This window comes from Triticum aestivum, chromosome 3A, assembly GCF_018294505.1.
Source record: "Triticum aestivum cultivar Chinese Spring chromosome 3A, IWGSC CS RefSeq v2.1, whole genome shotgun sequence".
Taxonomy (NCBI): Eukaryota; Viridiplantae; Streptophyta; class Magnoliopsida; order Poales; family Poaceae; genus Triticum; species Triticum aestivum.
The window spans coordinates 78,312,851-78,320,697 of record NC_057800.1 but is presented as its reverse complement, the minus strand read 5'-3'; positions in this window follow the sequence as shown (position 1 = coordinate 78,320,697).

Below are 7,847 nucleotides of genomic sequence, written 5' to 3'. Positions count from 1 at the left end.
TTTTTGCAAAATATTTTCTACCTTCCTCTGTCGTTGAAGTGTATTGGCTTTCTTTCTTACAATACAAAACTGAAAAGTATTGTTTAATAAACTATAATAGAATTTTTCTAAGGTGGAGATGAGAAAATTTGTGAACAAGATAGAACACAGTCAGTATGGAATCTGTGTTTCTTAATCAAGGTCCTGAATTTAGCTTGATGAACTATCAATTCAAATAGATCAAAGAACAATGGTTATAAGTTTTGTAGGGCATTCTGTCCTGGAAATACAATTGTTGATAGATCTGCTTTCCTGCGATCAAGAGACAAAGAAAACTGGAACGAAGCAATCCTGTTACTGAATTTTCGTATATATACGTGCGTCATCCCTCAAGAGGAGAACTCTTAGTCAGAGTCGAACTCTGCATCCTCTCCGCCTTCCCTAACCCCTCTCATAAATATCGTCTTCGGTGGCTTGGGGGAGAGGAGCGGAGTGGGGTGTGGATCCCGTGGATGCGGACGAGAGAAGCAAAACATTGATGTCGGCGGCAAGGGCCTTCCCGAGACTCCGAACGTGCTGCTTGACAGAACCTGGGCATGTGCAACGAAGGCTCGCCGCCGTCGGATCCGGCCACCACGGGCTCCCAGCGTCAGATCCGTAGGTACCGGAACCAATCTTGCAGGCTCCGTTGGTTTCTCTCGGAGCAAGTGACGCCATTGGGATCCGGCTACCACGAGCTCCCCAGGGTTGGATCCGTCTGTCCTGGAGCCGACCCTGCACCCTGTGCTCCTTTCTCTAGGAGCAAGCAAGCGATTGCCGCAGCAGCGGCGCGAGGGAGCAAGCTCTGCCTTGAGGTGCCACTGGGGCAGACAACCACGAGCTCCTCCACCACCATCTGATCCCCTACCCGGGTTCATCTGCTCATCTGCACCGTTATGGCGGCTAGCATCAGTACCTCTCTATCCTCCTCACCAGTTACGTCACACACCGATATCAATAGGGACTGTACCTTGCTTCGTTCCGACGCGTGGAGGCTGGCCTCCTCGCCCACCCCGTACTGCACTGTTGCAAGGTCTGCATTGCTCAAAATTCTCTCTCTACACCTGCTCTCCCTCTATACCTATAGCATCAATAACCTAAACTTCCTTTTCATAATGGCAGGACAAACCAACCCAGGAGGAGGCAAATAATGTTGTCAAGCAAACGCACATAGTACTGTAGGGTCTGATCACTTCCTGTGTGTACATTGGTACTGAGTTCAGAATGCATGCCATCCAACTCATGCATCATATATAAGTGATGGCATGCTGTTGCCGAATTGTGAACCATACATCTACAAAGAAAATCATGGGAAACTTCCTTCCGTGTAAATTGTTTGTACAGATCAACTGCAGCTGTGGTATGTATTGCAGAGGGTTGTACATACATATTTTCAAGGGGAGTAAAAGGGCAGTTGTTGTCAACCTGCTTGTGCTCTATAACAGACTTGCTTACTAATTATGTTGGAGGATGCCGATGCTGCCATAAATATGTCTATGATTTAATGTTGCATCCCAGCTCAAATCTTGTGCCTTAATTGATTTTGTTGTTTTTGCATAGCTTCTGAAGGTCAATGTAGCCAGTGAGTGTGCCCTCGAAATCAACGTCCTTCATATTAGCATCGTCGAAGGTTGGTCCTGGCAAGACGACGTTCTCAAAGATTGCAGCTTTGACATCAGCTTTTCAAAAAGAATTGAGGGCTTTCGGCTTTTCCAAAATTGGCAGCGTTTGTGAAGTTCGTGCCTGAAAGTATTTCGAAGAGAAGTGTTTATCTTCATGTTCATAATGAAACATGCTTGGAGCAAAATTATATCTCAAAGGGTTTGTATTTGGGAGAAATCACAACAATACACTGGTGAATAAACAAGCATTTTATGTCCGTCTATGATCAATGTAAGGGTACATATGAAAGGGTCAGTATTTGGAAGCAATGAAAACAATGAACAAAACAGTGTGGTATAAAACCAATTAACATGTGTAGTTATGTTTCTGTTACCTTTGAAACATGCACCAACAGCATAGGCCTTTAAAAATGACAACTTCTATCAAGTTCGCACCATCAAACTTTGCGTCCAACATCAAAGCCGTAGATAAGTCTTGCCTTTCAGATTATCTTTATCGTTTGCGAAATTATAAAAACCGGAGATGGTGCTACACACCTACACCCCAGTTGCCTGACCAACCGTGTGACCATAAGATCCAGCCTCACATCTCTTTGGATTGGTTGATGGTAGAGGCAACCTCCAACAACCATAGCAATCAGGGAATAATGTTGCATCAGAAAAGATTTTCTACTTGACAAACTCATGATCTTTCATATAGTAGCTTGGATGGTTAAATTGGAGCCACAAATTGCTGCCCATCAACTTCAGGTACAACTGTTGTTCAATATTCAGTAGTCTGTATGCATGTTGGTTAAGAAACTGCAGGTTTGATATTTTGTTAGTTTTCTTTCAAATATTACGTGACCAAGTGAAAATGAAACACAATTATACATTTTAATTGGACTCTAGCATTTGCTCAGTAGCGTGTGATACATTTACTGTATTCTCCCGTTGCAACGCACGGGCACTTTTCCTAGTTTATATCCAAAAGGCGGATCGGCAGTCTAGCATTCTGCAGCGAGCAGCACCGGCGTTGCAAGGTAAGCCAGAGAAAGAAACAATATTCGAGGGCACAGGATTTTGTGGCCTGGAGAAGATGGTGTGATGTACGCATTCTAGAGACTAGAGCCAACCAGGGGTGCTGCCTTGATAGTGAGCGTTATTGTACCCACTTCACTTGTGTTGTCAAGAAAATGGAATAGTGCACTCTTGCTCACAGATATCTAGCGGATTTGTGATGACGGCTCACGCTGATCATGTTGTGCTTCGTAGCTGATACTAAAGACTGAAAGGCTATTTGTTCAGGCAATCAGAATTACTAGATAATCTTAAATGTATACTTAGGCCCTGTTCGGGAATCGTCCAACTCCATAGAATACGGGAGCCGACGGAGCACCACTTTCACAACTCCCAGAAAATACACCCCAGGCCGCTCCGCTCCGGCCGCTTCAGGAGCGGAGCTGCGGAGCCGGAGAGCTGCCGAACAGGCTATTAATCATAACCTGGTGTTACCAGAACAATTTTTATTCTAGTTTTCACATTTACTGGCAGGAGTTGTGCCGTTGCATTTTATTATAGATTCGAAAAAAAGATGTAACCCCGCAGGAAAAAATGTTTGTGCTGGTGCCAAAACACAAGAGCAAATACAGAAAAAGGACAAAAGCCCTGGCTATACAAGGGATGAGTGAAAGGGCCATGTTTGCGCGATGGACACACCAGATGGTGAATGTTCGCCGGGAAGGATGGTATTTGCGAGTGCATTCACTGGAAGTTCCTTCTCAGTGAACTTTTAAAAAAAACTCTCTTCGGCAAATACATTACCAAATACAATAGCGTTATGACATAACCAAACGTGCCGAAAAACCACAGTAACCCTAAACAAATTACCGGGTGTAATGACTTGTGAAGCCTCCTAGTCCGAGTCTAAAATTATGTGATATACGACTTGGTGGCATAAGTTTAGACAATGCATGTACATCACGCCCATGCATTGTCTGTTTATGGTCGATAGGATCGGCATGTTGCGTCATTGATTTGTAAAAAAACTGTAAGGATCGGAGGGCATCATTGGCGATCTTGTCCAAGCTTCTCTTGTCTATATGTTCCACTCCTTGTGGCCGTCCACATGTTTTTGGATACAGGGCGTCACCTCACACCTTACCTGATGGACACGCATCAAAAAACAAGGGTCTAAAGATTTCAAAAGGGGTATTCTAGACGAATTTTCACTCGAAGGGGTAATTAGTGTCACAAATGTATAAATATGGGGTAAAAAGTGGAATTCACTCGCAAAAAAATATATTATACTTGCACATGTATGCACAATTGTAGAATGTCCTTACTTGCGCTTATCATTTCCAAGATCACGCAAATGCGGTCATGGAGAAGATTGCCAAGAAGTTTGTCCACGACATAGACTATGAGGGGTGGATCCACTGTGTAGTCAAGTTTTACGCCGAAGGGGGCGTCAAGTTCTTCGGCTGGCTTGTTCTTTGCAACCGTTGTTGGACCTCTGACATGCTGCGTCGAAGGGGGCTGCCTCATCAGCCCTGCTATCCACTTTGCTTGCAAGAGCCCGAATGCACTGGTCATCTACTCCTACAATGCTCGTTCGTGAGGTCTGTCTGTTTGAAGTTCTTCGATCAAATGCATTGGAGTGCCACTGCCCAGAACAACATGCCATGTTGGTAGAATGCTGGACAGTGGCAACTTCTTCAGCCACAACCCCGATCACAAAGCAATCAACTCTCTAATCATCCTCACATTGCACTGCTTATGGAAAGCACGAAATAGGAGATCTTCAATGCGATCGCTGCTCTTGTCAGCGTGGTCGCAAACATCATCAAGGGAGAATGGCGCCTTTGGTTGTTCGCCTAGCGGCTCAAGCACGACAATGGTAGGACGACCAGCAACCCTGAGTACTCCTATCATGCGAGTTGTAGGTGTATTAAGTAGATGCTCCGTGATATTGGATGCCTTCGGTGTAACCATACTGTACTTTGGTTCTCCTTTCTCTCAATGCAACGACGCACAATTCTCTTTGAGTTCCAAAAAATATACTGCAAAATAAAGCTCTGCAAAAAGGATGCTTACTATTGCCTAGATGACCGCCACTTAGTTTCTTTCATATGATGTATTTGTGCACTTAGGTGATTCCTAGGTGGTACTGTTATATCATGGAAGTCTTCAAAACAGACTTTGGTGGCAACATTTACCAATTATTTCGAAATAGTTTCATTATTTGAAGCATCAGGTGAATGCATATGACTTCGCAGAATGATAAACCACATACAACAGTCATGTGGAATTGGTTCGATAGAGTCGCCCACCATTATGTATGAGGATAATGCGGCCTATGTTGCACAAATGCAAACAAGATATAAAGAGTAATATCACTAAACATATTTCTCCTAAGTGCCCCCCCCCCAATCTTCAGAAAAGCAGGAGATAAACATCTTGCAAGTTAAATCACGCGACAATCTTGCTGATTATTTACCAAGTCTCTACCAAATTCTACATTCCAGAAATATGTTCATGGATTGGTATGTGACGACTTAAGGACTTGCAGGTTTCGGGGGGGGGGGGGGTCTCTTCTTGAGATATATTTGTTCAAGACATCACATTATGCTGTCTCTTTGTGAGTTTATATTTCAAGTTCTCATCAAAGATTTCATGAAGAATTTTTTGGAGGAGAATCCTTTGAGATGATAGCACTACCCGGACAATCGAGAGATGATTCTACATGGTGTCGGGGATATACCCCGCGGTATGACCCGACCAGAGATATGACCCGGCTGGGACTTGGCGTTTCATCGGTAACCCGCCTTAAGATTGGCGACTCACTGATGACCCGGTCGGGCCTGGTGACTCATTGGTGACCCGGCAGGCGGGTCAAAGGAGCGACAAGACCCAGTGGCCCAGAAGGCGGCTCATGGGGAGGGCCGACTCATGTTATTGTGGGCCGGCTTAAGAGGAAAGGCGTAAGGAATATTTATCTTACAAGGGAAGCAAGAAGCAAGACTAGGATTCCACTTGTAATAGACTAGTCCTAATCCTACTAGGACTCCATATGTAACCCACTCCTCCAACTTATATAAGGAGGGGCAGGGCATCCCAAGAGGGACAAGTTTGACAAGTTTTCAGGCAGATAAACAAGATAAGACAAACAAGTCAGTAGCTCTCGAGGTAGAGGTAGCGAAAGAGCACCCTTATAATCGTGAGCATCACCATGATTAATATCAATGAAGCAGGATGTAGGCTTTTACCTCGGCCGTGAAGGGCCGAACCTGGGTAAAAAGATCGCGTCTCTCGTCCCACTCAACCCCTCTCAAGCTACTATGTAGATTCGTTGGCCTCATGACTAAGTCCTCACGCTAGGATATCTGTAGTGACTAATCCATGACAGTTGGCCCCATCGTGGACAAAACTTCATTAAATATTGAATACTTGCATCTTTCACCTAATCGCTTGCATGGGCAGTTTCCGGCGGCATGATCCTTTCAGGTCCTGCGTTAAAAAATTCATAGAAAGAAATTGAACCGATTCCATCCGATAGAGTATTTTTATTTTTGAAACTAGGTAAAAGATTTATCATTTTCATTAAGAGAGGAATTTAGAGTTCGTGGCCCAAGACCAAATTACAAGACGCTACTCTCGCGGCATTATATTACACAAATGCTTTGCGCCCGCAGGCTCCAAAGTGAGCATTCATCCTTTATCTTGGCGACCAACACTCCCACCGGAACCGTGCTGTTACGAAAAACCCTGGCGTTTTGCTCCTTTCAAATTTCCCAAGAGACAAGCAACATCAAAGAGATAAGTGGTCGACGCGATTGGGTCATGTGTAGCATTACGTCTCCACCAAACCTTAACTGACACCATTGCTATCCAATCCGTTGGTTGGACATCGTGTAGCCCAAGCCAACTCTTAAGCATGCCCCAAACCCTTACGATGTCCCTGCATTGGAAATGGAGGTGGGCCGCCGATTTCTGTACTTGCTTGCATTGCGGGCATAAGTGGCAGTTGGGCCATCCACAACGTTGCAGTCTATCAACCGTCCAAATCCTGTTGTTGATGACCAACCAACCTGAGGGAGTATATAAATTCCTACTATCAACTAAGAAATGATCGTCATCGGACAATCCGATATTACATGCATTTTTATGCATCATCGGCAGCCAATCAAACATGGGAGTAAAAAGGTGTACTACATATTCGTTTTGGCTTAGAAAACAAAAAGGAAAACAAAGCTGGATGGAAACAAATAGGCGGCCCTTGCGGGCAGTTTTTTTTTCTGTGAGCCAACCTTATCCTATGTCTCTCCCTTGTCTCCTTGGCAATTTTATCCTCTACCTCTCTCCCTAGTCCTCTCATTCTCTTTTACCTGTTCTTCCCCAATTGCTCCCTTCATGAACTCATCCTCACTGACCTCCGCTTTTCCCTTCGTTAATGCTCCATGGCTGCCCGCACACGCCCTCCTCTCCGATAGTGTCGTCGGGGGTGCGGGAGTTGCAACCTGCTGTAGGTTGTTCCGCGAGACCAAGCTAAAGCCGCAACCAGCCTTCACAAACGCTGCAACCCGTCAGTGCCCTGCTACAACGGGCGTCAGGTTATGCTACAACCATGGATCGGGTGCGAAGGGTTTGATATTTTGTTAGTTTTCTTTCAAATATTACGTGACCAAGTGAAAATGAAACACAATTATACATTTTAATTGGACTCTAGCATTTGCTCAGTAGCGTGTGATACATTTACTGTATTCTCCCGTTGCAACGCACGGGCACTTTTCCTAGTTTATATCCAAAAGGCGGATCGGCAGTCTAGCATTCTGCAGCGAGCAGCACCGGCGTTGCAAGGTAAGCCAGAGAAAGAAACAATATTCGAGGGCACAGGATTTTGTGGCCTGGAGAAGATGGTGTGATGTACGCATTCTAGAGACTAGAGCCAACCAGGGGTGCTGCCTTGATAGTGAGCGTTATTGTACCCACTTCACTTGTGTTGTCAAGAAAATGGAATAGTGCACTCTTGCTCACAGATATCTAGCGGATTTGTGATGACGGCTCACGCTGATCATGTTGTGCTTCGTAGCTGATACTAAAGACTGAAAGGCTATTTGTTCAGGCAATCAGAATTACTAGATAATCTTAAATGTATACTTAGGCCCTGTTCGGGAATCGTCCAACTCCATAGAATACGGGAGCCGACGGAGCACCACTTTCACAACT